The 24,742-nt window shown below is 47.4% G+C and overlaps 1 pseudogene; it reads right to left on the bottom strand.

Annotated features, from left to right (window-relative positions):
• The window catches only part of LOC120961856 (polyubiquitin-like), a 387,099-nt pseudogene that overhangs the window by 41,493 nt on the left and 320,864 nt on the right, over positions 1 to 24,742 (bottom strand).

The raw sequence follows: 24,742 nt of genomic DNA, 5'->3' as shown, positions 1-24,742 counted from the left end.
GATCTCGCGCTCGACCTTGATCTGGTAGCCCTCATGATTGAACCACACTTCCACAACTCCGTTGAGCTTCTCCGGGGCTTTGCATGCGAGCTTCATCCGCACAGGTCCCAACCTGATTAGGGAAAGCTCGTCGACCCCAATCGGCTGACCCAGCATCCGGAACCCTTCCTTGATGCGGTCCTCGCGCCGGTGTTTCTTTGGTATGCCATGGAGCCGAACCCATGTCTCTGGCATGACGATTGGCTGAACCTCTTCATGCAGCATGTCCCGCACCCGCGCAGTGATGTCATTAATGGATAGGAACAACTTCCCACTCGACTTAGCCATGTGAAGCAGATCTGCAGACGGGAACACCACCACGAAATCGTCGTCTCCAACTTGAGTGACTTGGCAATCCCAAACACTAGTCACCATGTGCTTCAACTCCTGTTTAAGGATGCGGAGGTTGAGCTTCCCCGGCTCCGCGGAGAGGATGTCCGCGTTCTCGATTCAGGCTTCAATGGGAGCTTCGGCCTCGTCTTCGTCATCAAACTCGAGGCAGAAGAAGCCTTCCCCTGAAATGGCGCTGCCCATGATCTGCATATGCAGTTGACGACCCCGCGACGGGCAGTGGGCGGAAGCGGGCCCTTCTTCCTTGCAGAGAACACACAGGGGCTTGAACTTACACTTGGATTGGAAGTGGCCCAGGCGCCCGCACTTGAAGTACTCGACGTCAGGGGACTCCTCCACAGGGATGGGCTCTGCAGCAGTTCCCTTGGACGAGGTGGGCAGCGCCATCGCCAGTGGTTCCGCGAGCGCCCGAGGCTTCTTGGCCAGCGGGACACCGTGACCCCCCTCCCCACAGAGCAGGTGCTCCATGGACTTCCTTTCAAGCTCCCTGCGCCTCTGGCTTGCCTTCTTCTTCCTCTTGCGCTCTTGCTGCTAGATCCACCAAGGGGGAGGAGGACCCCAATCCCCCTCGCGCCCTTCCTAGTCATGGAACACACCGCGCTCCTCCCGAGCTTCGCGGCCGCCCGTGCGCTCACACATCGACCGCTTGGCCTTGCCCCGCAGCTCGTGCTCCCGACGCCGATCCGCCTCGTGGTCCGAGATCTTCATCGGCCGCTTCTCCGCACGCCGGTCACCCATCACCGCCGCCGCGAAGGACTTGTGGAGTGGGGGAGGGGTAGGTGAGATCTGGATGGTGCGGGCGGAGTGAGCGAGGCGCCACACCTCTCTGGTGGCTGCTGGAAATCCTAAACGGGGATCCAGGCAACCCCGCCTCAGCCATATATAGCCGGAGACGGGCCGCGGGGCAGGCTGAGGCAGCGTGGGCCAAGGGGCCAACTGGGGCTGCGTGGGCCTGACCGGTCCAGAGGCCGAGCCGTGCATCGCACCATCGGGTACAGGCGCAACCGACACCTGGGCCCGAGCCGGCCGAGGCCCAGAGTCAGGGCCCGATCCAACTGAGGCAACCCTAGGTGCCAGAGAGGACGACCGCGCGGCCAGCACGCGCCCCTCCGCCGCCGCCGCAGGGGAAGAAGGCACCGGCAAGCGGGGCCAGTCCTCTCCCGCCAGCACCGCGCCGCCCGAAGCCGCCAAGCCCTCCGCCGTCTTGGCCCGAATCCGCCGTGCCGCACCGGACGCAGACCCCGAACCCGAGCTCGCTGTCCGCTCCGGCCGCCAGATGCGAGAGCCCGTAGCCCTCGACCCGCGGCCTCCCGGAGCGAAACGCCGGTCCCGCCCCGCACGAAGACCGATCGCCTCCGCCGCGAAAGCCACGAAATCGCTGACCGACGGGCCGTCCGGCACCGCCCGCAGCCGCGACTCCTCCGTCACTACCTCGTCGTCGTCGTCCGAGGCGTCGTCCTCCAGCGCCCAGAAGCGGTTGCGTCGGACCCCTGTCCCAGCCCCCGTCGACGCGGTGCGGACAGCCGATCCATGCACCGGAGAGGCACCCGAGCCCCGGCGCACCAGCGTCCACCCCACCGGCGAGGCAGCTCCAGGCCCCCGCTCCGCTGCGCCGGCGCAGTCGCCTTCCCGAGCACCCAACGGTCCGCTCATTTCGAACACCCAAGTCCAGCGGACGTGGTTCGAAAGCCATCGCTGGGTTTGCCTATCGTTGCGTCTTGTACGTGCACAGTTTCCTCTTAAATACTAGTACTAGCAAGGAAGGGGTACGTAGAGGAGGGGATTGATCATGGGAGCGTGCGCTGCCGGGAGTGCATTAAATGCTTAGGCGCTTAGCCTAGTTGTTGGCGATACAATGGCGAGATAAGTGAATAGGCTCATCATGGTACACTCTGGAATATTTTGTACCGCTTTGACAATCCAGTCATAGCAACGTAAAGGAAATGGGGACTGGGGCACGGAGTTAGGTGCTTTTAACGTGGCCACATCTCAACACCAATCTTGGTCAATCACACAAATTTCAAAGTAAGAACGTACAACCTCCGGCACAGCACTCGTCCGTCGCGCACCGTGCCGCCTGTTTCATGCTAGCACGATATACCCAGAAGGGCTCTTCCTTGTATGTGCATGTGGATCAGGTCTCTGTGGGCCATATCTTATCCCGGGCTCCATACTTGTCTTTGACTCCATGCTTCATGAAGCACATGCTAGTGCTTACTGCCACGCTACTTAGGCCAACTCCAACCGGTGACCCCCAACAGATGTATGTTTTGTCTGAATTTTGTATCTTTGAATCAGACAAAGGGACGGCGTCCGGACGTTTATTGGATGCGTTGTGGCAGTGCGTCCAACTCAACCAACGTATCTAGTCCGCCACGGCCGGCCGGGGGCCAAATGTACATATTTTTTGGACTAAACATTAAATCGTTTTACAACCAAATAATTCAAACATTGCAAATAGTTTTTTATCAAATAGTTTTACATCTGAAAAAACACAATTTAATAGTTTTACAACCCAATCAAAATTGTCTTGAATGCATGAAAAGAAAATGAATTGATAAATTTATCGGTTGCCAATGTAATTTTGCATGTGCTCAACCAAGTCATTTTGAAGTTGCACATGAGTATGGCAATCCCGCATTTCACGATGAAATTGGATGAATTGTTCAAACGTTGCCAGTTCTTGGTGCTCAGGCACAACATTTTCACCCTGATATTCAAACCCTTGGTCGTAGATATTGTCATTACGCTCATCCTCCACGGATCATGTTGTGCATGATCACACAAGCAGTCACCACCTACCAAATCTTCTCGGTGCTCCATGCCAGTGCAGGGTGTCAAACAATACCCAATCGAGTTGAAGCACACCAAAAGCACGCTCCACGTCCTTCTTGGCACTCCATTGTGCTTGGGCAAATCTTTGTTTCTTCTTTCCTTCTAGGTTGGATATTGTCTTCACAAGTGTTGACCACTAAGAATAAATAACGTCAGTTAGGTAGTATCCCTTGTTGTAATGGTGGTCATTGATCTCAAAGTCGACCTCTGGGAAGTGGCCTTCTGCAAGTCTTGCGAACACCGGAGAACACTGAAGCACGTTGATATCATTGGGAGAACCGACCATGCCGAAAAAAGAGTACCATATCCAAAAATCTTGTGAAGCCACGTCTTCTAGTAGGACAGTGCAACCTTTGACATGCCCCTTGTACTGCCCCTGCCAAGCAAATGGACAGTTTTTCCAATTCCAGTGCATACAATCTATGCTCCAAAGGCATTCCCATAAAGCCTCTACCGCCATTGATCGCCAAGAACCACGCTGTATCTGCGGCATTTGGCTCTCTCATGTACTCGGGTCCAAATAGTTCCATCATGGCCTTGCAGAAACTGTACATTGATTTGAGACATGTGGACTCACTCATACATATGTACTTATCCACAAGATCGCCCGGAATTCCATATTCTAGCATACGAATAGTCGCAGTCACTAAAAAACACACTTCCGTGATGATACGTGTTTGTCAAAGTAGGTCACGTTTTCTGTCACGCATGTACATCCGTGACGATTTTATGACAGAAAGAAGATAGTCATACATGTGCTACCATAGAAGTATTTCATGACAATACTAAATCTATTGTCATGGAAGTGTTCACTTCCATGATGATAAATGGCGTGTCATGGAAGTGTTTTCGTCGAGGGTAACCGACACGTAGCATCCACCTTAACGGGTTACGGTTAAGCTATCGGGTGCCGGTTTTGAATCCGATACCCGTTAAAAGCCCAGACCAGTGGAGTTTTTCAAGTTCAAATTATCATTCGCCAACGGAACCACATGTTAGCTCGGCGTTGCGATAGATGTCATCCGTCCAATGGACAAGACGTGCCAATGAAACGTCAACATGTGGAATGGCCCAATAACAGTGACCCATTTAGGTTAAAAGGTGCTTAGGTTCACTTATTCATAATAGATAAGAACATCAAGTCATCCAGGATAAGAACAGTGACCCAACCGTAATTACAAGATATAAGAACATCAAGTCATCCAGGATAAGAACATTCAGGTTAACTTATTCATAACATAGATCAAGCTACTATAAGGCAGCATCAGGTGTGCTCACAAATGGCAGAGGACTAAGTTTGAGAACACATAACGACTTTGTAACCACGGAGATGATAGGGTGAGAGGCCGCCAGACGCAGACTTGCAAATATAACTTCCAAAGCCCGAAGGACTCACTGGCCACCACGAAGACGGAGCACCAAGTGGAGAGTAGACTCCTTTTGAATATTGTAATCTGCCAGAGTGCGACCATCCTCCAGCTGCTTGCCTGCAAAGATGAGGCGCTGCTGGTTTGGGGGGATACCTTCCTTGTCCTGGATCTTGGCCTTCACGTTGTCAATGGTGTCTGAAGATCCAACCTCGAGGGTGATTGTGTTGCCAGTAAGGGTCTAGACGGAGAACCAGGTGGAGGGTGGACTCTTTCTGGATGTTGTAATCAGCAAGAGTTTGCCCATCCTCAAGTTGCTTGCCAGCAAAGATCAACCTCTGCTGGTCTAGGGGGATGCCCTCCTTGTCCTGGATCTTTGCCTTGACATTGTCAATCGTGTCAGAGGACTCGACTTCAAGAGTGATGGTCTTGCAAGTGAGTGTCTTCACAAAGATCTGCATCTCCATAACTGGAAATTGCAAGCAAAAGAGGATAAGTCAACAAAAGCATATATGAACAAATCAACAAAGTCACGAAAACAAAGACAGTGGTAATCAAGTGTTGGGGAACGTTGCATGGAAAAAATAAATCTACGCACACACAAGATCTATCCATAGAGATGCATAGCTACGAGAGGGGGAGAGCATCTACAAACCCTTGTAGATCGCTAAGCGAAAGCATTTATCAACGTGGTTGATCTAGTCGTACACCCTTACGATCCGTCCCAATCAAGTACCGAACGTACGACACCTCCGCGTTCAGCACACGTTCAGCTCGATGACGTCCTAGCCTTCTCGATCCAGCAAGTGGGGCGAAGTAGCGGATAAGTTCCGGCAGCACGATGGTGTGGTGGCGGTTGGTGATGAAGAACAATCTCCGCAGGGCTTCGCCAAGCACTACAGAAACTAGACGGAGGATAAACTAGAGGGACGGGGTTGCCGGCACATGGCTTGGTGTCTCTTGATGTGTCTTGGGTGCTAGCCCTGCCCCTCTATTTATATGTTGAGCCCTGGGGTCGAAACTTTGAGTAAAAGCCTCCTCAAAGTAAGTTTTTCCCGAAAGGCAAGAGTCCTTCTCGGACTCCAGGACCAGATGCCAGGGTTCCCGGCGTTTGGACCCAGACGCCAGGGTCCCTGGCGTCTGGCCCCTGGCCCTCTACAAAACTTCCTTTTGTACTTTCCAAAAGCCACGTGGGCTTTCCCCCTTGGCCCATTCCGAGAAACATCAGAAACCCCTTCCGAAGACAAAACACTATTATCCCATATATCAATCATTACCTCCGAACCATTCTGGAGCTCCTCATAATGTCCGTGATCTCATCCGGGACTCCGAACAACATTGGGTCACCAACATACATAACTCATAAAATACTATCGTCAACGAACGTTAAACATGCGGATCCTACGGGTTCAAACTATGTAGATATGACCGAGACACCTCTCCGGTCAATAACCAATAGCGGAACCTGGAAGCCCATATTGGCTCATACATATTCTACGAAGATCTTTATCGGTCGAACCTTATGACAACATACGTAATTCCCTTTGCCCATCGGTATGTTACTTGCCCGAGATTCGATGGTCGTTATGTTCATACCTAGTTCAATCTCGTTACCGGCAAATCTCTTTACTCGTTTCGTGATGCATCATCCTGTAACTAACTCATTAGTCACTTTGCTTGTAAAGCTTCTTATGGTGTGTATTATCGAGAGGGCCCAGAGATACCTCTCCGATACTCGGAGTGACAAATCCTAATCTTGATCTATGCCAACTCAACAAACACCTTTGGCGATACCTTTAGAGCCTCTTTATGATCACCCAATTACGTTGTGACATTTGATAGCACACAAGGTATTCCTCTGGTATCCGGGAGTTGCATAATCTCATAGTCGAAGGAATATGTATTTGACATTAAGAAAGCAATAGCAATAAACTGAACGATCAATATGCTAAGCTAACGGATGGGTCTTGTCCATCACATCATTCTCCTAATGATGTGATCCCGCCATCAAATGACAACACATGCCTATGGTTAGGAAACCTTAATCATGTTTGATCAACGAGCTAGTCTAGTAGAGGCTTACCAGGGACATGGTATTTGTTTATGTATTCACACATGTATTTAAGTTTCCTATCAATACAGTTCTAGCATGAATAATAAACCTTTAACATGAATAAGGAAATATAAAATAACAACTTTATTATTGCCTCTAGAGCATATTTCCTTCAGTCTCCCACTAGCACTAGAGTCAATAATCTAGATTACATTGTACTGAATCTAACACCCATGGAGTCTTGGTGTTGATCATGTTTTGCTCGTGGAAGAGGCTTAGTCAGCGGGTCTGCTACATTTAGATCTGTATCTATTTTGCAAATTTCTATGTCTCCATCCTTGACCTTTTCACGAATGGAGTTGAACCATCTCTTGATGTGTTTGGTTCTCTTGTGAAAGCTGGATCCTTCGCCAAGGCAATTGCTCCAGTGTTGTCACAAAAGATTTTCATTGGACCCGATGCACTGGGTATTACACCCAGATCGGATATGAACTCCTTCATCTAGACTCCTTCATGTGCTGCTTCTGAAGCAGCAATGTACTCCGCTTCACATGTAGATCCCGCCACGATGCTCTGCTTGGAACTGCACCAACTGACAGCTCCACCATTCAACATAAAATTGTATTCGGTTTGCGACTTAGAGTTATCCGGATCAGTGTCAAAGCTAGCATCGACGTAACCCTTTACGACGAGCTCTTCGTCACCTCCATAAATGAGAAACATATCCTTTGTCCTTTTCAGGTACTTCAGGATGTTCTTGACCACTGTCCAGTGATTCACTCCTGGATTACTTTGGTACTTCCCTGCCAAACTTATGGCAAGGCACACATCAGGTCTGGTACACAGCATAGCATACATGATAGAACCTATGGGTGAGGCATAGGGAATGACTTTCATTCTCTCTCTATCTTCTATAGTGGTCGGGCTTGAGTCTGACTCAATTTCACACCTTGTAACACAGACAAGAACCCTTTCATTGACTGATCCATTTTGTACTTCTTCAAAACTTTATCAAGGTATGTGCTTTGTGGAAGTCCTATTAAGCGTCTCGATCTATCCCTATAGATCTTGATGCCCAACATATAAGCAGCTTCACCGAGGTCTTTGTGACACCCAAAATTTTATTTGGCCTTTTCAAAAATTTTATTTGACTTGAGGGAGGTGTTTTAAAAAATTTCTTCAAAAGAACCCTCCCTTTCAAAATATTTTTTTGGCAAGGGGTTTATTTGGATTCACCCAAGACTTGATGTTGGTCTTGGAGGTTCTTTCTCTTGTTTGGACTCAAACCAAACATGCTTTTCACTTGGGAAAAATGCCTTTTTGAAATTTCTTTAAAAAAGGGCCCTATAGCTTTTGAAATGGTGTCTTGCCCCTTTCAACAATTCTTTCTTGCCATGGCCTTAGTGCAAATCCACTCTCCTAAACCTTCCCTCATCTTTGGATCATGATTTGCATCAAATCCAGCAAGTTGAACCTCCCCATATGATTATTTTCCATTTAAATCTTATCAAAACAATTTCTATCTTCTATTCTAGCCCTTGGAGATTTACAAAGGAGCTACCATTTATGTTTTGATTTTTGCCCCCAAACCAATATCCCTTCCTAGTCTTTTGAACCCTCAACCAAGATCCATGAAGATCCACTGGTCTTCAGTTCAAATTTTTCAAACTATACTTGCTGCAAATTTGGACCAGATTTGCCAAATTTGATGAAATTCATTCAAATCCTTCTCCAAAAATTCTGGGAAAAATCAGGCAGCCTCTGGGTGCATTGAGAGGTGACCTCACCAAGTCCCAGCCCCAGGAAAATTTTTCTTCATACCAAATCATTTCGTCGAACACCTACTGGACACTGTTGCTGTCATTGTTCAGTTCTGTTCAGAGAACAGTTTCAGTGCATTGTCGTTTTCTTCAGTGTTCGTTGTCCATCTCGTCAGTACCCTGGTGTCGCCTTGCTCCCCGTCCCCTCCGCCTTGTTCCTGCGCCGCACGATCCCCTGGAGCCTTGCGGACGTCGGCGACGAGCAGGAGGTGGTGCGCCGCCCCGTGACCGACGCCAGCGGCGGCTTTGCGGCCGCCAGAGAGAGGCGCGGCGCAGACGGCGCCACCCAGCGCCGCCCAAGCCACCGGAGATCGCCGCGTGGTCTTCCACTCCCCAGAACGCGCTGCCACTCCCGTCGTGAACCGCTGGGCGCGGAGCGCGCTCTCTGCCGCCATTGTGCCCGTGCGGCCACCCCACCGTGGACCGGCGCCATTACGCCAAGCCCGACCCAGTTTAGCAGTGGAACGGCACCAGTAAACCTCCCTGATGCTGCCTGGCCACTCAAACCCCCTGCTCAACCACTGCCTCGCCGTAATCGCTCGCCGGAGATTTCCCGTTCACGGCCATCCCCTCGAATCGCCTATAAATAGAGGCCCGAGCTCGAACTCGAACCCACACCATCTCTGCACTCCATCTAGACCGCGCCAAGCCAATAGAAGAGCCCCGGGGGAGCCTTCTTCCCTAGCTCCGGCCGCCGCGACCCACCACGGGATCCAGCTTGATTCGCTCCCGTGCGTGCACCTCTACCCCTCATCTCTTGCCAACAGCTTCTATATGCAACCACTCTCCTGACCCGCGCTTCAATTCGAAGTTTGCAGCACCCACCGGAGTTCTCCACCATCACCCGAGCCGCCGTCCGCCGGAGAAAGTGTCGCCGTCGACGTGGTGCTCTCCGTCAGTTGAGTCCACCACCCACCGACGCGGAAGGACACGCTGAAGCTCTTGGTACACTCCGATCTCCCTGTCTCGCCGTGGTTCGACGCCGGCGACCACCGCAGTCTTCGGGCGCCGGCGAACTTTTTAAACCTGACATGTGGACCCCCCTGTTAGCCTCTATTCTCTTCTCCCTCGAAACGTTTTCTGTTGGCGCCTTCGGGCAAATACGTTTTCCCTTAGAGCTGGCACGTTTCTTTCCGAAGCGTTTTTTGTTTTCTCAGTTTAACCCCTGGAACTTTTCTGTTTCATTACATATGAGTCCCTGGACAGAAACCCTTATAACTTTTTAATAAAAAGTGATTTTTGAGTGATTCTTTTTCTGACAATCTTATAATTTTGTCTAGTTTTTTATGGGATTTATTTGGAATTTTTTTGGAACAACTCTTATGCACCCGTTGGTTTTCACGTTAGTATGCTTCTTCGCTATACCGTAGGTTCCGGAAGAGGTGACGGAGCCGCGAACTTCGCCGAGCTAGACTCCGACTTCTCCGAACCAGGCAAGCATGTTTGAACCTTTGATATGATAGATGTTTTGCATGTTTGCGTGAGAGGTTGTGCGTGGCATATGAGTGTCGGTGAGTACCTCGTTGCTTGTGAGGCAACGACCCGCATGTTCCAAAGTTACGATGATCTCTGGTGAGAGATGGCCTAATCATGTGGTGACATGAAGGGCAGCAAGGTGGTACTGTTGTAGCATACCAGCCTTGCGTCATCCGACAAACTCCGACGTTAACGTGGACGGAGTCACGTTATCGTTCTCCCCCCTTCCGTGCTACCACATGTTTTCTGCCAGAATGCGGTTTAGTAAGTTGGTAACCTCTTTCCGTGTACACACTAAACAGAGGGGCCGGGAAGATGGTTCCATGGCCCTGGATTAAAGCCAGTCATCCGGTCAGGGGGCATGGGTGTTTCCGGTTGGGACTGAGAGGGGGGCACCCCTTAGAGCGCGCGTATAGAAATTTGATCCCATGCTACGCGAGGTTGTAGCCTCCCCGTCTCAAGGTTTTTCTTGAACGTGGCCGAGGGTGATTCCTGGCTTCGGAATGCTGAATGGGTGTGTACTGGTTAGATGTGTTTCTTCCAAAACACCGTAAACGGAACTAGTCCCCGTGACTACTGAAATCCGTTGGCTGTGGTTAAAGTACAAACTCTGCAGAGTCAAATCCTTCCAGGTCATCGTATCCTTGATCAAGTAGAGTGATCAGTATATCCATATCTATCCTCGTGGAAATTTATCCCCGGTGAACAAACTCAAGTGGTAAACCAAATTTAATTGTTATTCCTGTGGACGGACTAACCTTATATTCTGTCTCGTACTTGTAATAATTTTTCACGCGATTGAATTATTGAGTTATGGTATAAGCCCTTTATGTGATGTCGCTCAGACGTCCGACTGTGGCATGTTTGTCTTTTATTTTCTGTATAAGCCCTTTATGTGATGTCGCTCAGACGTCCGACTGTGGCATGTTTGTCTTTTATTTTCTGTATAAGCCCTTTATGTGATGTCGCTCAGACGTCCGACTGTGGCATGTTTGTCTTTTATTTTCTGTATAAGCCCTTTATGTGATGTCGCTCAGACGTCCGACTGTGGCATGTTTGTCTATTATTTTCTGTTATAAGCCCTTTATGTGGTGTCGCATTGACGCCCGACTGCGGCATTATTATTATCCTTGCAGTTTCCTCTCGAGGAGTCATTCAGACCCTCGTTTGGCACCCAGTATTTTATTTTGGGATTTCGGGAGGACTACCGCCCGACTTCTCTGTTTTTCCCCATGCATTATTGTCTCTATGTCAGAAAGCACTTGTTATTCTGTTCTTAAGCTTCATGTTTACATTTGTTATATCTTATGTCCGAACTGTCTTGCGAGTACTTTCATAGTACTCACCTGGCTTGTTGATTTGGCCAGATGTTGACGAAGGCGATCTCATGGATGAAGAATTTGATAGTGAGTCCGACGCCTAGAGGAGTCCCAGTCAGCCCCGTGCGATCTTGGATATTGGTCACTTGTATTGTAGACGCTTCCGCCACCCGCAATAAAACTCCTCGAGCTTCACTCCGACGCTCGAAGAGCTATAGTTTTCAGGAGTCATGTCACCCGTTCCGCTGTGATATTTCCACCACCATTGTTATCGTGAGTTAGTAGTTATGCCACCCTATCCGCCGTTATGTTTTATCGGCGTGCATGTAATAAACTGTTGAGCAGTCTCCGCTCAACCTTGTATTATATTCAGTACTCCTGGTATTTTTCTTCTGTGACCAAGATATTGTCTACCAGTAAGAAGGAATTCTTCTTTACTGGTCCGTAAAAGGGATTGGTCTCTCAATAAATATTTTATTGAAAAACCGGTCGTGACAGTCTTTCGTTGAAAAATTCTTATTCAAGTATCCTTGTATGCTATCCAGAAAATCCATATCATTTCCAATCAACAATATGTCATCCACATATAATATTAGAAATGCTACAGAGCTCCCACTCACTTTCTTGTAAATACAGGCATTACCGTAAGTCTGTATAAAACCATATGCTTTGATCACCTCATCAAAACGTATATTCCAACTCCGAGATGCTTGCACCAGTCCATAGATGGATCGCTGGAGCTTGCACACTTTGTTAGCACCTTTAGAATTGACCAAACCTTCTGGTTGCATCATATACAACTCTTCTTTAAGAAATCCAATAAGGAATGTAGTTTTGACGTCCATTTGCCAGATTTCATAATTATAAAATGCGGCAATTGCTAACATAATTCGGACTAACTTAAGAATCACTACGGCTGAGAAGGTCTCATCGTAGTCAACCCCTTGAACTTGTCGAAAACCTTTTGCGACAAGTCGAGCTTTGTAGATGGTGACATTACCATCAGTGTCTGTCTTCTTCTTGAAGATCCATTTATTCTTAATGACTTGCCGATCATCGGGCAAGTCCACCAAAGTCCACACTTTCTTCTCATACATGGATCCTATCTCAGACCATTTATCATAATCTGGGCTCATCATAGCTTCTTCATAGTTCGTAGGTTCGCCTTGGTCTAGTAACATGACTTCCAGGACAGGATTACCGTAACACTCTGGTGAGGATCGTGCTCTGGTTGACCTACGAGGTTAAGTAGTAACTTGATCTGAAGTTTCATGATCATTATCATTAGCTTCCTCTCTGGTTGGTGTAGGCAATACGAGAACAATTTTCTATGATGTGCTAATTTCGAGAGAAGGACGATTACCTCATCAAGTTCTACTTTCACTAGTAGAAAACAGGGCTTTGGTTCGGGCCTGGCCAGCCCATTAGTCCCGGTTCTGCACGAACCGGGACCCATGGGGGGCATTTGTCCCGGTTCATGAGCCCAGGGGACCGGCCAGGGCCTCGTGGGCATTGGTCCCGGTTCGTCTGGACCCATTTGTCCCAGTTCTTGGCACGAACCGGGACCAATGGGCCACACTCCTGGCCCACAGCCATTCGTCCCGGTTCGTGACTAGAACCGGGACAGAAGGGGGAGATTTAGTCCCGGTTCCAGCCTCGAACCGGGACAAATAAGTTGCCTATATATACCCCATCGCCGCGGCAGAGCACTCCACAATGCTCTGTTTTTTCTGCCCGACGAGGGGAGGGCATTTGGGTGCTCTAGCTCACCTCCTATGCACATGAGGTGTTTGATGAAATGCCCGAGCCGCACTAGTTAAGATTTCTCCTCTCGAAGCTCGACCTCCGAGCTCCATTTTTCCCAAGATTTGTCTAGGTTTATATTAGCGGTCCGTCACGCCCCGTCCCCATCTTCACCACCGTCGATCGCCCGCGCCGATCTTGTCGCCGGCACCACCGTGGTGAGTCTCTTGTTCTTATCTTCTTTCTGAAAGAAAAAATCTTACTTTACATAGATACTTGTCTAATTTTCTTACTTTTGACACACATAATTATATATAATGCACGCAGATGAACCGACAATGGATGTACGGTGACAGACACACCTCCGAGTACATTAAGGGTGTGCATAATTTTCTCGAAGTGGCTGGGGCAAACAAGCAGAATGGTTTTATGTGTTGTCCATGCCCTAAATGTGGGAATACGAAGTCTTACTCTGACCGGAAAATCCTTCACACCCACCTGCTTTACAAGGGTTTCATGCCACACTATAATGTTTGGACGTGGCACGGAGAAATAGGGGTTATGATGGAAGACAGCGAAGAAGAAGAGGACGATGACAACTATGTGCCCCCTGAATACGGTGATGTTGCAACGGGGGAAGCTGCTGAAGATCAAGAGGAACCAAACGATGTGCCCGGTGATGATGATCTCCGCCGGGTCATTGTCGATGCAAGGACGCAATGCGAAAGTCAAAAGGAGAAGCTGAAGTTTGATCGCATGTTAGAGGATCACAAAAAAGGGTTGTACCCCAATTGCGAAGATGGCAACACAAAGCTCGGTACCGTACTGGAATTGCTGCAGTGGAAGGCAGAGAATGCTGTGTCTGATAAAGGATTTGAGAAGCTACTGAAAATATTGAAGAAGAAGCTTCCAAAGGATAACGAAGTGCCCGACAGTATGTACGCAGCAAAGAAGGTCGTATGCCCTCTAGGATTGGAGGTGCACAAGATACATGCATGCTCTAATGACTGCATCCTCTACCGCAGTGCGTACGAGGATTTGAACGCATGCCCGGTATGCGGTGCATTGCGGTATAAGATCAGACGAGATGACCCTGGTGATGTTGACGGCGAGCCCCGCAGGAAGAGGGTTCCTGCGAAGGTGATGTGTTATGCTCCTATAATACCACTGTTGAAACGACTATTTAGAAACAAAGAGCATGCCAAGTTGATGCGATGGCATAGTGAGGACCGTAAGAAAGACGGGAAGTTGAGAGCACCCGCTGACGGGTCGCAGTGGAGAAAAATCGATAGACAGTACTGGGCTGAGTTTACAGGTGACCCAAAGAATGTATGGTTTGGTTTAAGCGCAGATGGCATGAATCCTTTCGGGGAGCAGAGCAGTTATCACAACACCTTACCCGTGACTCTATGTATGTATAACCTTCCTCCTTGGATGTGCATGAAGCGGAAGTTCATTATGATGCCAGTTCTCATCCAAGGCCCTAAGCAACCCGGCAACGACATTGATGTGTACCTAAGGCCATTAGTTGAAGAACTTTTATAGCTGTGGAATGGAAACGGTGTACGTGTGTGGGATGAGCACAAACACGAGGAATTTAACCTGCACGCGTTGTTGTTTGTAACCATCAACGATTGGCCCGCTCTCAGTAACCTTTCAGGACAGACAAACAAGGGATACCACGCATGCACGCACTGTTTAGCTGACACCGAAAGTATATACCTGGACAAATGCAGGAAGAATGTGTACCTGGGACATCGATTTGTTCCGACCAACCATCAATGTCGAAAAAAGGCAAGCATTTCAAAGGCGAGGCAGATCACCGGAAGAAGCCCGCCATGCGTACCGGTGATCACGTACTTGCTATGGTCAATGATTTACACGTAATCTTTGGAAAGGGTCCCGGTGGACTAGCTATTCCGAATGACGCCGAGGGACGCACACCCATGTGGAAGAAGAAATCTATATTTTGGGACCTACCCTACTGGAAAGACCTAGAGGTCCGCTCTTCAATCGACATGATGCACGTGATGAAGAACCTTTGCGTGAACCTTCTAGGCTTCTTGGGCGTGTATGGGAAGACAAAAGATATAGCTGAGGCACGGGAGGACCTGCAACATTTGCACTAAAAAGACGGCATGCCTCCAAAGCAGTATGAAGGTCCTGCTAGCTACGCTCTTACCAAAGAAGAGCAGAAAATCTTCTTTGAATGCCTGCTCAGTATGAAGGCCCCGACTGGCTTCTCGCCGAATATAAAGGGAATAATAAATATGCCAGAGAAAAAGTTCCAGAACCTAAGGTCTCATGACGCAACTGCTTCCGGTTGCATTGAGGGGGCTTCTACCGAAAAACGTCCGATTAGCCATTGTGAAGCTATGTGCATTCCTCAATACAATCTCTCAGAAGGTGATCGATCCAGTAATCATACCAAGGCTAAGGAGTGATGTGGCGCAATGTCTTGTCAGTTTCGAGCTGGTGTTCCCACCATCCTTCTTCAATATCATGACGCACGTCCTAGTTCATCTAGTCGACGAGATTGTCATTCTGGGCCCCGTATTTCTACACAATATGTACCCCTTTGAGAGGTTCATGGGAGTCCTAAAGAAATATGTCCGTAACCGCGCTAGGCCAGAAGGAAGCATCTCCATGGGCCATCAAACAGAGGATGTCATTGGGTTTTGTGTTGACTTCATTCCTGGCCTTAAGAAGATAGGTCTTCCTAAATCGCGGTATGAGGGGAGATTGACTGGAAAAGGCACGCTTGAAGGGGACTCAATAATATGCAGGGACAGGCATTCTTGGTCTCAAGCACACTACACAGTTCTACAGAACTCTACCTTGCTGACCCCGTATGTCGATGAACACAAGAACAGTCTGTGCTCCAAACACCCAGAACAGTGCGACGACTGGATTACATGTGAACACATCAGGACTTTCAGCAGTTAGTTGGAAACACATCTGAGAGGTGACAACACTGTTTGTGATGAGCTGTACTCGTTGTCCAGGGGACCATCTTCGACTGTATTGACTTACAAAGGATACGATATAAATGGGAATACATTTTACACGATCGCCCAAGATCAAAAGAGCACCAACCAAAACAGCGGTGTCCGCTTTGATGCAGCAACCAAGAGGGGAAATGACACATATTATGGTTACATAGTGGACATATGGGAACTTGACTATGGACATGATTTTAAGGTCCCTTTGTTTAAGTGCAAATGGGTCAATCTGTCAGGAGGCGGGGTATAGGTAGACCCACAATATGGAATGACAACAGTGGATCTGAACAATCTTGGGTACACTAACGAACCGTTCATCCTAGCCAATGATGTGGCACAAGTTATCTATGTGAAGGACATGTCTACCAAACCGAGAAAAAGAAAAGATAAGGAAGCGAATACATCATACGATGAGCCAAAGCACCACATAGTTCTTTCAGGAAAAATGGACATCGTGGGCGTGGAGGGAAAGACAGACATGTCTGAAGATTATGAAAAGTTTCATGAAATTCCTCCCTTCAAAGTCAAGGCTGACCGAAGCATCCTAATAAACGATGAAGGTTATCCATGGTTACGGCGCAATAAGCAAAGGACACAAGCGAAGAAAAAGTGAAGACTTTCTCTCCACAACTATTATGATGATACCATGCCAACTTTCATCCTTTTCGTAGTTCATTTGAAATGCATGTTGTAACAGACGAGTTTCCGTATGAAACCCTGATATCTCGAAACAGATTGTCCGTTTTGTACACGAAGTGCATCCAGTTTTTGCCGTAACCCTCTCAACTTTTTTGCACATGCTATGTGGGTGAAATGATGATACCATGCCAACTTTCAACCTTTTCAGAGTTCATTTGAAATGCTTTTCAATTTCAGGGTCTTATAGCTAAAAAATCAGTAAATGCATGAAAAATAACAAATGAAGTCAGAAAGGGATGAAAATTGATGATGTGGCTTTGAATGGTGCATTTTGAACACAGAAAAAGTCTGGAGTTCAACTAAGCAAAAAGAATCTTCCTGAAATAAATAGAATAGCAACAGTAAGTATTTTGTTGTAAGTAGAAACAAAATAAAAAAATAAAGCAAAAAAGAAAAGAAAAAAACTGGGAAAAAATAAAAAATGCCACCTACTAGGCCACCACGGCCTGAATACGACTAGAAACACATCAATGGGCCAGGATTCAGGCCCGTAGAAGGCCCAGCAGGCCCACGGGCATAGCAGTGCAAGATTAAGCCCATAGGCCTGCAGTTCAGAGGAGTTCAATGGAGATGGCGGGGCAGGGCTTATAAACAGGTCCGGCCGCTCCTCGGCTAGCGAGGTGGGACTAAACATCCCACCACACCGCGGCTTTGGCAGGCGCAGGACGCTGGTCCCGGTTGGTGCCACGAACCGGGACCAATGCACACCTTTGGTACCGGTTTGAGGCACCAACCGAAACCAATGCCCCCCTTTAGTCCTGGTTGGTGCCACCAACCGGGACCAAAGGCCTCTGCTTCCCGCCCTTTGGGCTGCTGAAAAGAGACCTTTGGTCCCGGTTGGTGGCACAAACCGGGACTAAAGGGGGTCATTGGTCCCGGTTGTTGCCACAAACCGGGACAATGCGCTGTGTATATAAGCAGGACTTGTGAAATTTTCGATTCAGTTGTTCTTCCCACTACCCCGAGGCCGTCGTAGCGCGCTCCCCTGCCCCGACGCCGTCGCCGTGCGCGCCCTGTCCCGACGCCGTCGCCGCGCTGCCGACCCCTACCCTGTCGCCGTCGCCGCGCGCCGCCCCTGCCCCACGCCGTCTCACCGCCCAGGTCCGCGCCGCCCCTGCCCCGACGCCGTCGCCTCACCGCCCCTGCCCCGCGCCGTCTCACCGCCCCGGTCCATGCGGCCCCTGCCCCGTCGCCGTCGCCGACGCCGCCCCCAGTGAGCCCCCGCGCCCCTGCCATGCCCCCCCCCCCCCGCCGCCGCTGCCGCCGTGGACGTGGCCGCTGTATGAATATATGTTGATGTATAATGTAATGTTGATGTATGGATATATATATATATATGTATGCATATATGTTTTTTTTTCTGTTCATAGATTTTTTTGTGGTATTATATTGTTGAATATGCAAATGTTTGTATGTTCATATTTAGAAGAAAAAGCAGGCGAGGAAAAAGGAAAATAAGAAGAGGAAGGAGAAGAAGAAGAAGAAGAAGAAGAAGAAGGAGAAGAAGGAGAAGAAGAAGAAGGAGCAGGAGGAGAGGAAGAAGAGGAGAAATAACTAAGAAGATGAAAAAAGAAGAAGAAAAAAGAGGAGAAGAAGAAGTTCTTCTTCTTCTCTATTCCTTTCTTGTTCTTCTCCTCTATTCCTTTCTTCTTCTCCTCTTTGTTTTCTTCTTCTTCCTCTTCTTATTTTTTATCGGGTATGTCGTTGTCGATATACCCCCTCCAGGATAACTTCGACATGAGGGGGGGTGTCGATAAATAATAGAACTAGTTAAACTAGTTTATTTTTAGTAAGTACTACTTTATTTTATTTATAGTACGTGCTTAGTAGTTGAACTAGTTGATTTAATAAAACTACTTTATTTTACTATATATAGAAGTAGTTTATTTTTAGTAAGTACTACTTTATTTTATTTATAGTAAGTGCTTAATAGTTGAACTAGTTGATTTAATAAAACTACTTTATTTTACTATATATAGAAGTAATTTATTTTTAGTAAGTACTACTTTATTTTATTTATAGTAAGTGCTTAGTAGTTGAACTAGTTGATTTAATAAAACTACGTTATTTACTATATATAGAAGTAGTTTATTTTTAGCAAGAAAATTAATAGAACTAGTTTATTTTTTTAGTTCAAGCAATTATTCCCACATCGACGTCGACGATGCCTATCCCGCATCCTCGTCGTCGACTCGGCGGAGGAGGCCAGCTTGATCAGAGGGGCCATGTCCGGGACTGGGCTCCGCCAGGCTGGTATTGGGAGGTGCTACCTTCCGGGGGGCATCGGTTGGTGAGGAGCCAGCCCGTTGTTGACCCGATCCTTGTTTGGTGGCGGTCGCGTGGGCCAGTGACGGTGCCGAGGCTTCCGGACACCGCGGAGGTGGTACGTCACTGTGTTAGCAAGGAGGACGAGCACATCCGTCGCTACATGGCTGCGTTGGAGGGCAGGTTCGACAATACCTGGCAGGTTCTTCTGGGAACTCACTGGAGCTATGATCCTGTGATGGTTCCTTCTCTTTGGGTGTCCACCGCCCGCGCCGATACCCGTCGGGCGCTCCGGTTCTAGCTGTATTAGCGATGCTATATGTATGATACTATTCGAGGTGTATTAGTGATAATATTCAACGATATACGGACGCAAGAGATGATGTAGTTTTGCTTATAATTGAATGCATGCTAATTTGAATACTACTTTATTTTACAATTTGGTTTTGCTTATTGAATGCCCAAATTGGAAAAGAACTCCTACTTTGAATGCTAAAATTGGAGAGCACTATGCAAGGCGTATGCATTTGATTAGTTGATAGCTTATAGGGTTTCTGTTTTTGTAGAAATCTAGGAGCCCCCTCCATCATCCCCGCCATCGTCCCCGTCACCGACCCCCCTCCGACCTCGAGGTGAGACCAGCCAAATGTCCATGTCAATATGAGTCCTATAAGATATTTTGAAATGTTTTTGCTCATATATTCAACCATTGAAATGTAATGGCCATCAAGTTTGAATGCTCATATGATGTAGATAAAAACATGTATATTTCCGTTCCGGCAAATTTCAGGCGTTCGATATGTCCTTTTTTAGAAAGATAATTAAACAATATTTCGGGTTGACTTTAAGTCTGTCGAGTCTCCACCATATATGAGAGGACAAAGAATCACGACTGTTGTCGTGGGGGTAGCTTCTCCTTCGTTCCCGTGTGCTAGACAATTTGGTGTAATGCACTCGGGAACGAAAGGAGGAGCTACCATCACCGACGGTCGCAAATGTCAGAGAGGAATCAGCGAGGGAGAGTCTCCACCATATATATATATACATATACATATACATATACATATATATATATATATATGTATATATATATATGAGAGGACGAAGAATCCCGACTGTTGCCGTGGGGGTAGCTTCTCCTTCATTCCCGTGTGCTAGACAACTTGGTGTAATGCACTCGGGAATGAAAGGAGGAGCTACCATCACCGACGGTCGAATATGTACACCACGTGAGCTGAGAGTTTTCAAAAGACTCGACAGACCGATAGTCAACCCGTGTTGAATAATAATGATCTAATTTAGGTTTTTAGTACATATATTTAATTGTACAAGTTTAATGTTTGAATTATGAACATAGGAAATGTCATACTTGGACGACGAAAGTCTCCCGGGGGAGTGGGACTGGTGCCACGACGACCGAGGTCTGTGTGGCAGGCCTCACCTGGACGAAGATCGGCGCTTCAGCATTAAGCTGGAGGAGACCTTCGATTTTGAAACGGTACGCAACGACGACAAGTGTTATTTTTTCGTAATTAAGCACGACTTAAACTATTTCAACATGTAATTTTCATCTTTTACAATTCGACTAGCTTATCCCATGCCATGCAAGACACTATGTCTTGGAGAGGATGGGTTTTGAAGACCATGAAAGTATGGAAACAAAGAAAATTCACCTAAGGACCCATCATGATATGGATTTTGAAGTAAATCTGTATAATTCTGAGAGCGTAACCCATTTTGGTTGCAAAAATTGGCAAGCACTTTGCAAGATGTATGATTTTGACGAGGGTATGCTTGTCACCATGGATCTTGGTGATCCTGACATCGACCAAGACAATATGGACATTTGGGTCCTTGTTGATACGCCTCCAATTCTACCGCTATGTGAGTTTCTCAAACATAGTTATTAACTAATTTTTATTGTTCATTTCAAAATAGTTGACAGCTTATTTCCATTGACAGCTTATTTTGATTGTTCAAACAATGTGCGGAACATGGTAGAAAGAACCTACTACATCGATGGCTCTGAGTTAACTTATAAGGAGAAAAATCATCTGGTCGCATTTTGTACTGAACTTGAGAATTACAATATCTATTGTAAAACTCCTCCACATCATGGTCAATACATAACACTAGTGCACGTGTTGAACTATGGTAACATCCATGGAGATGCCATGGTAAGATTTTTTTAGTATTATGACATCCGTGCATCTTTTCCATAAATTCTTTTAAAAATTAACTACATTGCTAACTACAAAGTTATTACTATATGTTTTTCAACAGGAAATCCCGAATGATTGTGTGCCTCATCTGATGTATCAGAGTGGTCGCCTTGATGTTTTGAACATACGGCCAGGTCATCCTACGAATCTCAACTGTCCATACCGGATTTCTGAAAGAAGTGGAGACATGAAAATCAAGGAATGGAAAAATGTATGGACAGTCGTAGGGAGGTTCTTGGAAGCAAAAGGAAGCGAAGCGCAAGAATTGGAGACAGGATGATCTCCATTCTCCATAATGGAGAGTCACGGTCTATATTGTTTTATGCTATTTTACCTTAAAGAGGGTATTTCGGTCCTACCTAATACTGATGATCATGTGCTCAGAACAATTAAGTAGGGTTGGTTCAATGACTACGAGGATGATGATCGTATGACTTGTTATTAATAACGAGTAGAAGTTGTATGATGATGATTAGTAGGACTTATTATTATGATGGTGCATGATGCGAGCATGAAGAGTTATTATATATCAGTGGGTGAAATGAACATGGATTGGATTGAAGTGAAGGCAACATGCATGTGGTGCATGTCGAAAGTAGTACTAATCCAAACTTGATCAAGTTAGGATTAGTATTACTTTCGACATGCACCACATGTTGCCTTCACTTTAATCTAAGCCATGTTTAGGCATAGCAGTAGCGTTGGTAAACCAAGCACGCAGATAAGTGAGGACACTTCTCTCTATTAGCTAGCTAGCACACCCTAAATTACCCCCTAAACCACCCCCTTTCAGAAAAAAACAAAAACCTCAGCTCCTGCCAGCTGCTGACGCGTGGATGCCTATTGGTCCTGGTTGGTGCCACCAACCGGGACCAAAGGCCCTCCTGCCTGTGCTCGCAGCACCGGCCACGTGGAGGCCCATTTGTCCCGGTTCGTGTATGAACCAGGACTAAAGGCCTAGGGCTTTAGTAACGACCCTTTAGTCCCGGTTCAAAAACCGGGACAAATGGGCCTTACGAACCAGGACAATAGGCCCTTTTTCTACTAGTGTTTCCGCCCACTCACTTATTTCGAGAGAAACACCTTCTCTAAAAAGGTTCCATTCTTGGCAACAAAGATCTTGCCTTTGGATCTGTGGTAGAAGGTGTACCCAATTGTTTCCTTAGGGTATCCTACGAAGACGCACTTATCCGATTTGGGTTCGAGCTTATCTGGCTGAAGCCTTTTGACACAAGTGTCGCAACCCCAAACTTTCAGAAACGACAGCTTAGGATTCTTGCCAAACCATAGTTCATATGGTGTCGTCTCAACGGATTTAGACGGTGCCCTGTTTAACGTGAATGTAGCTATCTCTAATGCATAACCCCAAAACGATAGTGGTAAATCGGTAAGAAACATCATAGAACACACCATATCTAATAAAGTATGGTTACGACGTTCGGACACACCATTACGCTGTGATGTTCTAGGTGGAGTGAGTTGTGAAACAATTCCACATTGTTTTAAATGAAGGCCAAATTCGTATCTCAAATATTCGCCTCCGCGATCAGACTGTATAAACTTTATTTTCTTGTGACGATGATTTTCCAGTTCACTCTCAAATTCTTTGAACTTTTCAAATGTTTCAGACTTGTGTTTCATCAAGTGGATATACCCATACCTCCTCAAATCATTTGCGAAGGTCCAAAAATAATGATACCCGCCAGGAGCTTCAACACTCATCGGACCGCAACATCAGTACGTATTATTTCCAATAAGTCACTAGCTCACTCCATTGTTCCGAAGAAAGGAGTTTTAGTCATCTTGCCCATGAGGCATGGTTCACAAGTATCAAATGATTCATAATCAAGTGATTCCAAAAGTACATCTGCATGGAGTTTCTTCATGTGCTTTACACCAATATGACCTAAATGGCAGTGTCACAAATATGTTGCACTATCATTATCAACTTTGTATCTTTTGGCATCAATATTATGAATATGTGTATCACCATGATCGAGATTAAACAAGCATAGACCATTCATCAAGGGTGCCTGACCATAAAAGATATTACTCATATAAATAGAACAACCGCTATTCTCTGATTTAAATGAATAACCGTCTCGCAATAACAAGATCCAGATATAATGTTCATGCTCAACGCGGGCACCAAATAACAATTATTCAGGTCTAAAACTAATCCCGAAGGTAGATGTAGAGGTAGCGTGCCAATGGCGATCACATCGACCTTCGAACCATTCCCGACGTGCATCGTCACCTCGTCCTTATCCAATCTTTCTTTATTCCACAGCTCCTGTTTCGAGTTACAAATATGAGCAACCAACCTGTTGGGGATATGACTATTGGATATGACCCGCCTGGAGGGGACGGGTTATCCCAGTGGCGGTTCATAAACCAAGCCCATAAATATGTTGAAGATGGCGGTTCATGTAGTAGGCTTGTTAAAGGGCCCTTGACCCAGAGGCGCCTTAAGACCCGTAAGTGTAAACCGCCATGTATATGTGACTTGTATTGTAAGGCATGTAAGAGTCACCAGGCGGGACACGTTTGTATGAGCCGGCCGGGACTCTGTAAGCTGCGGGGCGTCAACCCATGTATATAAGGGGACGACCCGGCAGCGGCTTAGGGCAAGAAACAACAGATCAAAAGCCAGGCTAAGCGTATTCGCTCCCTGGTAATCGAACCCCTAGCAATACCACCTAAGACTGGATTAGGCTTTTACCTTCAGCATAAGGGGCCGAACCAGTATAAACTCCTCGTGTCCTTTGTCCCGTTTTAACCCCTTTAAGCTAACTACGTCGCAATGGTTCCACGACTAAGTCCTTCCACTAGGACATCTGTCGTGACAATTCCACGACAGTTGGCGCCCACCGTCCAGCGCACGGTGGTTTCGAGTTCTTGAAGGGCAGCTTTGAAGGGATTAAGGGATACGCTGTGGGCCGGATGACCAAGAGTTGTCGCAGCAAGCTCTACATCGACGATGCAGACTGGGGCCCCGAGGCCGGCTCAATTGAGTACGGGTACCGGGTCCCCTTTGGCGGAATCCACGTCTTCATCGGCAAGATCGGCGAACCAGGCCCTGAGCCGGACATCTGCACCGACATCATCGAGACGGCTCAGCGAGCACGACCCGCCCGGGTTCAACCCGCCGTGAAGCGTGCCTTTGTCGGATTCATCCATGGGGCTGAATTGGAAGGCTCTGTGTCTGGCGGTGAGACGGCCATCTACTCCGATGGCGAATCATCCACGGGCGAGACCAACTCAATATATCAACTACAAGACGGCGGCTTGGGGGCTGTTCCGATGGTGACAGTATTCCGGACCCCCATGAGCTGCCGAACAGGGTGGCGATCTTCATGGCTGGCACCCAGCCGGTTCTCGGTTCGACAGCCGCCGCGACTATGACTTCCAGCGCAGCCGCGACAATGGCAGCGGGTGCTGGCGGATCAGCACGCTCGCCGGCTCAGGTTTTAACAGATCTGTTGGAGGCTCTGGCATCTCTGATGGGAGTGGAGGTAACCCCGGACAACCAGGAACAACATAAGGTGGAT

This window comes from Aegilops tauschii, chromosome 7, assembly GCF_002575655.3.
Source record: "Aegilops tauschii subsp. strangulata cultivar AL8/78 chromosome 7, Aet v6.0, whole genome shotgun sequence".
NCBI classification, from domain to species: Eukaryota; Viridiplantae; Streptophyta; class Magnoliopsida; order Poales; family Poaceae; genus Aegilops; species Aegilops tauschii.
This window is presented reverse-complemented; position numbering and strand designations above follow the sequence as displayed.